The sequence below is a fragment of the Aquarana catesbeiana genome, linkage group LG02, assembly GCF_042186555.1.
Source record: "Aquarana catesbeiana isolate 2022-GZ linkage group LG02, ASM4218655v1, whole genome shotgun sequence".
Taxonomy (NCBI): domain Eukaryota; kingdom Metazoa; phylum Chordata; class Amphibia; order Anura; family Ranidae; genus Aquarana; species Aquarana catesbeiana.
Window position 1 is genome coordinate 179,427,209 of NC_133325.1, and position 11,633 is coordinate 179,438,841.

Sequence of the window (11,633 nt, forward strand, 5' to 3'; positions counted from 1 at the left end):
CCGCGAACGTTAGAGCAAGATCAATAATTCTAGCACTAGACCTCCTCTGTAACTCTAAACATGTAACCTGTAAAAAATGTTAAAACATCACTTTTGGAGATTTTTAAGTACTGAAGTTTGGCGCCATTCCACAAGTGTGTGCAATTTTAAAGAGTGACATGTTAGGTATCTATTTACTTGGCGTAACATCATATTTCACATTATACAAAAAAATCGGGCTAAGTTTAGTGATTTTTTTTACATTTTTTATTCATGAAACAGTTTCTTTCCAAAAAACACGTTTGAAAAACTGCTGCACAAATACTAACATAAAAAGTTGCAACGACCACCATTTTATTCCCTAGGGTGTCTGCTAAAACAATATATATAATGTTTGGGGGTTCTGAGTAATTTTCTAGCAAAAAAATTATGATTTTTATATGTAAGAGAGGAGTGTCAGAGTTGATCTGGGTAGCAAGTGGTTAATTACCATAAGTAATACACAAATAAATATTATATATTGTTTTTAAGGTAATTTACTATATTTTTAAAAACTGTACTTAAAGCGGGGGTCCACCTATCTATCCTTTTTTTTTTTTTAGTTCATTCACAAACTTTTCTTCTCAGCATTACATACTCACATATTGTGTGTAATATGTCCGCCTGTGTCAGATTTCGTCGGAAAGAATAACTTATATTATTCACTGCAGGCGGTTTCCATCTTCATTGTGGGCATTTGAAGCCCACAAGCATTTATTTCCTGGATGTGGTGAATGCTGTGCTCCCAGCATTCACTGCTCATTCCCGCACATGCTCAGTGGCATCCTGGGAAGCCTGAGACTAGCTCCCAGGAGTCTGGGAGAGGCTAGAAACACGCCTACTCCCACGGGAGGAGAACCAGGAAGTGCAAAGAAGAATAGAAAAATAAAAGGTAATTACGGCGATTTAAATTTTTTTAAATGGCATGTCAGCATCTAGGCAAGGAAGAGAATACATACAGATATTGTTCAAAATTTGGGTGGAACCCCGCTTTAAGCAGGTGACTTAACGGACAAATTACTGAAGTTTGAAGTTATAACTTTATAACTTAAATAACTTTGTAATTTCACAGTAAAAAAGATAAATAGTAAATTATTATGTTACAATACATATCATAATAATATATTATTTAGCTTGATTAAAAACGTACCTTTTTAGCAGGCAGCAGATTCTCATTCTCCCTCTTAACTGTTTGAGAAAAACATGAGATTATGGGTAAATCTTATACCCATAAACCCATTGTTTACTTTCTAGTTAAGAGGGCTGGGAGGAAGCATTTGTCTTTTAGACACATGCCCCTCTTCTATGACACTGCAGTGAGAGGTCAGCCTCCACTGCAGCATTTTTATTGGACAGCTTGGGCCAATGGTGCTTTACCATTGTCCAAGGCTCCAAGCTGTCCATTGAGCTCAGTGCCTCTGACAAGAAGTGAGGAGAAGCACTGTGAGCTCATCCTCTCAGTCTGCTACAAACAGTGTGCCAGCTTGTATTTAAACTGGCCACGCTGTATGTAGCTTCTGACAGGCTGCGCAAGGAGACCCGTATCTCTGGAACCATAAATGGCAGGAGCCCCAAATTTTGACCAGTTGTGGGGTAGGACTTAGGCTACATACCCCCCCCCCCCCCAATTTGTGGTCTCTGTGTTGTTGTTTTTTTCATGTTCATGGCAGAGCCTCACCTGCCTCCCCTGACTGCACGTCCCTGAATGTATAGCATATGTCAAACTAAATTATTTTACAGACAAAAGAAAATGACACCAACATCTATTAAAAGAAAGCAAGGCAATTCTTGTGGATCCCCAACTATATTCACAACTGGGGAGCAGGCCTTTCTACTAAAAAGATTAATAAGCTATACTTCTTTTCCTATAAGTCCACCATATGAACCCATCATTAGAAGACATTGTACAGTTGTAAGCTTGCTGCTGAATCTGTATATTCTTCACAAACATCCTATTCACATTTGCAAGTTTTCCCTTAGCATCAGTTCTTAAAAATAGCCGGTTTCTTACAGATCTCAATAGCTCAAGCTGAAACATTTTTACACAAGGGAATGAGTCAGTGGAATGACTCGCCTCTTGTTGGACGACTCAGTAAAAGGTTTAATTCAGAGAGAGACAGCCTCAAGGCAGGCAAGTACTTCTATGTAGTTTAGATTACCCATAATACTCTGGGAATCCTTTATCATGTAAAGTTTATTTGTAAAATAAATAATGTGAACATGTGATTAAAAACAGATGTAAAACATCTGCCTAAATTTTTTTTATTAAAATTGATTTCTTTAATGTGACCCAAAACCAGTGTAGTTTCATTTAAGGAAGAATGAAGGTTTTCTGCTTAATGCATGCTATTTCTCTGCTTCAATGACAGCACCATCTGTCAAGTCACTTAAGCACCTGCTACAGTCCAAAGATGTGTTTACTGTAAGGTGTGCAATCAGGTACACTATTGCTTGTGTTTTGGTCCTGTAGCGAACTCCATTCTGAATTCGGCCCTGGGTTGTGGTCATATGAGCAACAGATACAGTGCCTTGAAAAAGTATTCATACCCCTGGAAATTTTCCACATTTTGTCACGTTACAACTAAAAACATAAATGTATTTTATTGGGTTTTTATGTGATAGACCAACACAAAGTGGCACGTAATTGTAAAGTGGAGGGAAAATGATAAATGCTTTTCAAAATTTTTACAAATAAATATCTAAAAAGTGTGGGGTGCATTTGTATACAGCCCCGTTTACTCTGAGGCTGGGTTCACATTATGTGTGGCACAGGGCACAGCAGGGGGTCTGGTGCGTCCCCGTTCACCGTTTCAGGTCTGAATTAAGTCCAAATTTTTGCCTGAATTCGGACCTAAAACAGAGCAAAAGACGCACAGGACCCTTCTGCTGTGCGCTCCACGGCCACCCCGGAAATGTGTGAACCGGCTTCATTGAGAGCCAGTCACACTCTCTCTTGTCATGCGAATTGGATGCAGAGTAATCCACATCCAATTTGCATAAGTGTGAACCCAGCCTGATACCCCTAACTAAAATCTAGTGGAACCATTTGCCTTCAGAAGTCTCCTAATTAGTAAATAGAGTCCACCTGTGTGTAATTTAATCTCAGTATAATGCTGGCCATACGCGGTTAGAAGATTGTTCGAAAAAAACATTTGTAATTTGAAAAATCTGTCGAACGTGCATGCGAGAACGCCATCATTGTATCAATAGATGCCGCCCAATATTCTACATATTATCTATCGATAACAACATAATCAGTACATTTGTATTAGATCGATTATATGATCAGCGGAAATAATGTAACAAATTTTTGATTTATGGGAATCCTCCCACTGAAACCCGTCATATATCGTTGCAGGACACATCTGTCGTTGGGGGTGCCGTTATATTCTGTTGGCATAGTCGTGGATTGTGGTCCAGCTATGGATGCTCAGGGGAAGAGGAAGCTAGCAATGGCATTGGATAAGGAGGCAACAAAGAAGATGAAAATAAAATAATGTTTTCTGCATTTGTCTGTGTCATCTTGTTTTTTTTTATCAGAGATAGAGCTACTTAAAGGAGTTGTAAAAGCAAAAAGTTTTTTTTTATCTTAAAGTGGTGTTCCACCCAAAAAAAAAAAAAAGAAATGCATGAATGTGCCAAAAAAAAAAAAAAAAATTTGGAATTTGGAACTCACCTCTAAATGGCTGTTGCTAGGGGGTCCCTCGTAATCTGCCTCCTTCAGTGCCTGGGCTGGTGACATCACTTCCCCTCGGTGCAGGAAGGGCTCAGCTCTTCCCCCCTCCCTCTTGTCAATCATCTGGGACACATTACAGGTCCCAGATGACTGAGCGGCCAATCACAGCGCGCAGCGCTGGGCGCCCACAGTTGCAATGCCAATGCCGCCGAACGGAGGGGGAGACGAGCGGGGCTTCTATCCCCCACATCGCTGGACCCTGGAACAGGTAAGTGTCCGATTATTAAAAGTCAGCAGCTGCAGTATTTGTAGCTGCTGACTTTTAATTTTTTTTTTTTTTTTAAATGGAAACTCCTCTTTAATGCTTTCTATGCATTAAGATAATAAAACCTTCTGTGTGTCCCCAGCACCCCCCTAATTACTTACCCTGAACCCCAATCTCTATGTACGGTGTAGGTGCATCATAGGTTGCAAACACAGCAGATTATGGGCACAATTTAACCACTTGACGACCGCCTCACGCCGATGTACGTCGGCAAAGTGGCACGGACAGGCAAAATCACGTACAGGGTACGTGATTTGCCTTCCGCGGGTGGGGGGTCCGATCGGACCCCCCCCCGGTGCCCGAGGCGGTCGTCTTTTGTCCAGCGGCGATCGGTGATGAGGGGGAGACCATCCGTTCGTGGCCCCCCCCTCGCGATCGCCGCCGGCCAATGAAAACACTCCTTTGCTGCTGTATGCTAAACAGCAGCAAAGGAAGTGATGTCATCTCCCCTCGGGTCGGTATTTTCCGTTCCGGCCCGAGGAGAGAAGACATCAATGTGAGTGCACAACACACACACACACAGTAGAACATGCCAGGCACACAAAACACTCCGATCCCCCCCCCGATCGCCCCCCGATCCCCCCCCAATCACCCCCCCCCCCCTGTCACAAACTGACACCAGCAGTTTTTTTTTTTTTTTTTCTGATTACTGCATAGTGTCAGTTTGTGACAGTTACAGTGTTGGGACAGTTAGTATTACCCCCCTTTAGGTCTAGGGTACCCCCCTAACCCCCCCTAATAAAGTTTTAACCCCTTGATCACCCCCTGTCACCAGTGTTGCTAAGCGATCATTTTTCTGATCGCTGTATTAGTGTCGCTGGTGACGCTAGTTAGTGAGGTAAATATTTAGGTTCGCCGTCAGCGTTTTATAGAGACAGGGACCCCCATATACTACCGAATAAATGTTTTAACCCCTTGATTGCCCCCTAGTTAACCCTTTCACCACTGATCACCGTATAACCGTTACGGATGACGCTGGTTATTTCGTTTATTTTTTATAGTGTCAGGGCACCCGCCGTTTATTACCAAATAAAGGTTTAGCCCCCTGATCGCCCGGCGGTGATATGCGTCGCCCCAGGCAGCGTCAGATTAGCGCCAGTACCGCTAACACCCACGCATGCAGCATACGCCTCCCTTAGTGGTATAGTATCTGTACGGATCAATATCTGATCCGATCAGATCTATACTAGCGTCCCCAGCAGTTTAGGGTTCCCAAAAACGCAGTGTTAGCGGGATCAGCCCAGATACCTACTAGCACCTGCGTTTTGTGCCTCCGCCCAGCCCACCTAAGTGCAGTATCGATCGATCACTGTCACTTACAAAACACTAAACGCATAACTGCAGCGTTCGCAGAGTCAGGCCTGATCCCTGCGATCGCTAACAGTTTTTTTGGTAGCATTTTGGTGAACTGGCAAGCACCAGCCCCAGGCGTCAGGTTAGCGCCAGTACCGCTAACACCCACGCACGCAGCATACGCCTCCCTTAGTGGTATAGTATCTGAACGGATCAATATCTGATCCGATCAGATCTATACTAGCGTCCCCAGCAGTTTAGGGTTCCCAAAAACGCAGTGTTAGCGGAATCAGCCCAGATACCTGCTAGCACCTGCGTTTTGCCCCTCCGCCCGGCCCAGCCCAGCCCACCCAAGTGCAGTATCGATCGATCACTGACACTTACAAAACACTAAACGCATAACTGCAGCGTTCGCAGAGTCAGGCCTGATCCCTGCGATCGCTAACAGTTTTTTTTGTAGCGTTTTGGTGAACTGGCAAGCACCAGCCCCAGGCAGCGTCAGATTAGCGCCAGTACCGCTAACACCCACGCACGCACCGTACACCTCCCTTAGTGGTATAGTATCTGATCGGATCAATATCTGATCCGATCAGATCTATACTAGCGTCACCAGCAGTTTAGGGTTCCCAAAAACGCAGTGTTAGCGGGATCAGCCCAGATACCTGCTAGCACCTGCGTTTTGCCCCTCCGCCCGGCCCGGCCCAGCCCACCCAAGTGCAGTATCGATCGATCACTGACACTTACAAAACACTAAACGCATAACTGCAGCGTTCGCAGAGTCAGGCCTGATCCCTGCGATCGCTAACGTTTTTTGGTAGCGTTTTGGTGAACTGGCAAGCGCCAGCGGCCTAGTACACCCCGGTCGTAGTCAAACCAGCACTGCAGTAACACTTGGTGACGTGGCGAGTCCCATAAGTGCAGTTCAAGCTGGTGAGGTGGCAAGCACAAGTAGTGTCCCACTGCCACCAAGAAGACAAACACAGGCCCGTCGTGCCCATAGTGCCCTTCCTGCTGCATTCGCCAATCCTAATTGGGAACCCACCGCTTCTGCAGCGCCCGTACTTCCCCCATTCACATCCCCAACCAAATGCAGTCGGCTGCATGAGAGGCATTTTTATGTCCTCCCGAGTACCCCTACCCAACAAACCCCCCCAAAAAAGATGTCGTGTCTGCAGCAAGCGCAGATATAGGCGTGACACCCGCTATTATTGTCCCTCCTGTCCTGACAATCCTGGTCTTTGCATTGGTGAATGTTTTGAACGCTACCATTCACTAGTTGAGTATTAGCGTAGGGTACAGCATTGCACAGACTAGGCACACTTTCACAGGGTCTCCCAAGATGCCATCGCATTTTGAGAGACCCGAACCTGGAACCGGTTACAGTTATAAAAGTTAGTTACAAAAAAAGTGTAAAAAAAAAAAAAAATATGAAATAAAAAAAAATAGTTGTTGTTTTATTGTTCTCTCTCTCTCTATTCTCTCTCTCTATTGTTCTGCTCTTTTTTACTGTATTCTATTCTGCAATGTTTTATTGTTATTGTTATTGTTATTGTTATTATGTTTTATCATGTTTGTTTTTCAGGTGTGTAATTATTTACACTTTACTGTGCTTTATTGTTAACCATTGTTAACCATTTTTTTGTCTTCAGGTACGCCATTCACGACTTTGAGTGGTTATACCAGAATGATGCCTGCAGGTTTAGGTATCATCTTGGTATCATTCTTTTCAGCCAGCGGTCGGCTTTCATGTAAAAGCAATCCTAGCGGCTAATTAGCCTCTAGACTGCTTTTACAAGCCGTGGGAGGGAATGCCCCCCCCCCCCCACCGTCTTCCGTGTTTTTCTCTGGCTCTCCTGTCTCAACAGGGAACCTGAGAATGCAGCCGGTGATTCAGCCAGCTGACCATAGAGCTGATCAGAGACCAGAGTGGCTCCAAACATCTCTATGGCCTAAGAAACCGGAAGCTACGAGTATTTCATGACTTAGATTTCGCCGGATGTAAATAGCGCCATTGGGAAATTGGGGAAGCATTTTATCACACCGATCTTGGTGTGGTCAGATGCTTTGAGGGCAGAGGAGAGATCTAGGGTCTAATAGACCACAATTTTTTCAAAAAAGAGTACCTGTCACTACCTATTGCTATCATAGGGGATATTTACATTCCCCGAGATAACAATAAAAATGATTAAAAAAAAAAATATGAAAGGAACAGTTTAAAAGTAAGATTAAAAAAGCAAAAAAATAATAAAGAAAAAAAAAAAAAAAAACACCCCTGTCGCCCCCTGCTCTCGCGCTAAGGCGAACGCAAGCGGCGGTCTGTCGTCAAACATAAACAGCAATTGCACCATGCATGTGAGGTATCACCGCGAAGGCCAGATCGAGTGCAGTAATTTTTCCAGTAGACCTCCTCTGTAAATCTAAAGTGGTAACCTGTAAAGGCTTTTGAAGGCTTTTAAACATGTATTTATTTTGTTGCCACTGCACGTTTGTGCGCAATTTTAAAGCATGTCATGTTTGGTATCCATGTACTCGGCCTAAGATCATCTTTTTTATTTCATCAAACATTTGGGCAATATAGCGTGTTTTAGTGCATTAAAATTTAAAAAAGTGTGTTTTTTCCCCAAAAAATGCGTTTGAAAAATCGCTGCGCAATTACTGTGTGAAAAAAAAAAATGAAACACCCACCATTTTAATCTGTAGGGCATTTGCTTTAAAAAAATATATAATGTTTGGGGGTTCAAAGTAATTTTTTTGCAAAAAAAAAAAACTTTTTCATGTAAACAATAAGTGTCAGAAAGGGCTTTGTCTTCAAGTGGTTAGAAGAGTGGGTGATGTGTGACATAAGCTTCTAAATGTTGTGCATAAAATGCCAGGACAGTTCAAAACCCCCCCAAATGACCCCATTTTGGAAAGTAGACACCCCAAGCTATTTGCTGAGAGGCATGTCGAGTCCATGGAATATTTTATATTGCGACACAAGTTGCGGGAAAGAGACAAATTTTTTTTTTTTTTTTTTTTTTTTTGCACAAAGTTGTCACTAAATGATATATTGCTCAAACATGCCATGGAAATATGTGAAATTACACCCCAAAATACATTCTGCTGCTTCTCCTGAGTACGGGGATACCACATGTGTGAGACTTTTTGGGAGCCTAGCCGCGTACGGGACCCCGAAAACCAACCACCGCCTTCAGGCTTTCTAAGGGCGTGAATTTTTGATTTCACTCTTCACTGCCTATCACAGTTTCGGAGGCCATGGAATGCCCAGGTGGCACAAAACCCCCCCAAATGACCCCATTTTGGAAAGTAGACACCCCAAGCTATTTGCTGAGAGGTATAGTGAGTATTTTGCAGACCTCACTTTTTGTCACAAAGTTTTGAAAATTGAAAAAAGAAAAAAAAAAAATGTTTTTTCTTGTCTTTCTTCATTTTCAAAAACAAATGAGAGCTGCAAAATACTCACCATGCCTTTCAGCAAATAGCTTGGGGTGTCTACTTTCCAAAATGGGGTCATTTGGGGGGGTTTTGTGCCACCTGGGCATTCCATGGCCTCCGAAACTGTGATAGGCAGTAAAGAGTGAAATCAAAAATTTTCACCCTTAGAAATCCTGAAGGCAGTGATTGGTTTTCGGGGTCCAGTACGCGGCTAGGCTCCCAAAAAGTCCCACACATGTGGTATCCCCATACTCAGGAGAAGCAGCTAAATGTATTTTGGGGTGCAATTCCACATATGCCCATGGCCTGTGTGAGCAATATATCATTTAGTGACAACTTTATGAAAAAAAAAAAAAAAAAAAAAAAAAAGTGTCACTTTCCCGCAACTTGTGTCAAAATATAAAATATTCCATGGACTCAATATGCCTCTCAGCAAATAGCTTGGGGTGTCTACTTTCCAAAATGGGGTCATTTTGGGGGGTTTTGTGCCACCTGGGCATTCCATGGCCTCCGAAACTGTGATAGGCAGTGAAGAGTGAAAGCAAAAATTTACACCCTTAGAAATCCTGAAGGCGGTGATTGGTTTTCGGGGCCCCGTACGCGGCTAGGCTCCCAAAAAGTCCCACACATGTGGTATCCCCATACTCAGGAGAAGCAGCTAAATGTATTTTGGGGTGCAATTCCACATAGGCCCATGGCCTGTGTGAGCAATATATCATTTAGTGACGACTTGTTGTAAATATTTTTTTTTTTTTTTTTTTTTGTCATTTTTCAATCACTTGGGACAAAAAAAATAAATATTCAATGGGTTCAACATGCCTCTCAGCAATTTCCTTGGGGTGTCTACTTTCCAAAATGGGGTCATTTGGGGGGGTTTTGTACTGCCCTGCCATTTTAGCACCTCAAGAAATGACATAGGCAGTCATAAACTAAAAGCTGTGTAAATTCCAGAAAATGTACCCTAGTTTGTAGACGCTATAACTTTTGCGCAAACCAATAAATATACGCTTATTGACATTTTTTTTACCAAAGACATGTGGCCGAATACATTTTGGCCTAAATGTATGACTAAAATTTAGTTTATTGGATTTTTTTTATAACAAAAAGTAGAAAATATCATTTTTTTTCAAAATTTTCGGTCTTTTTCCGTTTATAGCGCAAAAAATAAAAACCGCAGAGGTGATCAAATACCATCAAAAGAAAGCTCTATTTGTGGGAAGAAAAGGACGCAAATTTCGTTTGGGTACAGCATTGCATGACCGCGCAATTAGCAGTTAAAGCGACGCAGTGCCAAATTGGAAAAAGACCTCTGGTCCTTAGGCAGCATAATGGTCCGGGGCTCAAGTGGTTAAAAAAATGATGCACACAGAATCCAGGGCAGCTGTGCATAGCAACCAGCCTGCTTATATGTTTTTTTTGTTATCACAGCTTAATAGAAAAAGTTGAACAGAAGCTGATTGGTTACTGTGCTGCCCAGCTGCACCACATTCAGAGTGCTTCAGTTCAAGTAATTTATTCATTAATTTACCACCTATATTTACAAATAGGCAAATTGCATACTGTAGTATAGTCTTTATGGCACCATGTCTCTCTGCAAATGTGACAATCGTTTGGCCATTAGATATGTATTTTCTGTGCTCAAACATTCTTGTGTCTCAACACATTTGTTGCCTGGTCTGCCAATATGGCAACAATAGTTTTTAACAGGTGTTGACTCATGTGTTTTTAAAATGCATATTGAAAATCAGACACTTCAATAGGTACAATATTTTCTATGTGCCGATGTGGTTCGTTTTTGGGCACAAAATTTGCATTTCGAGAATCGAAATGTAACCACTAATGTTGCGAAAGTCGCACAATCAAGCGTATCGAATGTTTTTTCGAACGATTTTCTAACCGTGGATGGCCAGCATAAATACAGCTGTTCTTTGAAGCCCTCAGAGGTTTGTTAGAGAACCTTAGTAAACAAACATCATGAAGGCCATGGAACACACCTGACAGGTCAGGGATAAAGTTGTGGAGAAGTTTAAAGCAGGGTTAGTGTCACGGAACGTCCCACACTCCGCTTGAGTGCTTCCGTCAGTATACCGCTTCCTAAGTTCTGGAACATGAGTCCAATGGATCTGGCTATAGGAACCCCCAAGAACTAGACAACACCAGTCTTGGAGTACATCAGAACTGTTTATTTGAGATCTCACACACATTTATACACCAGGATGACTGAAAGCTAACCTAATTAACATGAGCTAATTTACTACAAAATTTACCCAGACTAGATGACAGACTTGTGGGCACCGAGCTTCACACAGTAATATAAACACAATAGCTGGAGCTAATTACAATTAACAATACAAACAAAACCTAATTAACATGAGCTCCAATAGGAGTCGTCCCGTCTCCTACATTGTATAGAGGACAATGTGATCAGCTCATTCAATTAACATACATCCTGGGAAATATTGTGGACAAATATTACTGTCCCATTTTAAGTAGTCCAAGATATATTTTCTCACTCACCCTGTGCCAGGATGGCACAGGGTGACTTAGACATAAGATGTATTCTGAGTTCCATGGGCCCTCCCGTCACATCTCTCCCCTTTCGGCAGAAGACTAACACAGGAGGAGACCCCAGACGGGTTGACTCCGAAGTTAGTAAGTAGTTCCAGTCCTCTACTGCCTGTACCCACACAGTACCCCAAATAAATTGTTCCAAACAAAGCATTACTCACCCAGCCAACCTCTGCCTCTCTCAGAGAACATATCTGCCGCTGGGGAGAGGCCTGGACTGGCCCTTCTCCCTGGAATCCTTTCTGCCGCTGGAGAGAAGACAGGGTGTCTGGGCTCACTCTGTCATGCTGTTGGGGATCTGGGCCCACTGCCCAGCAT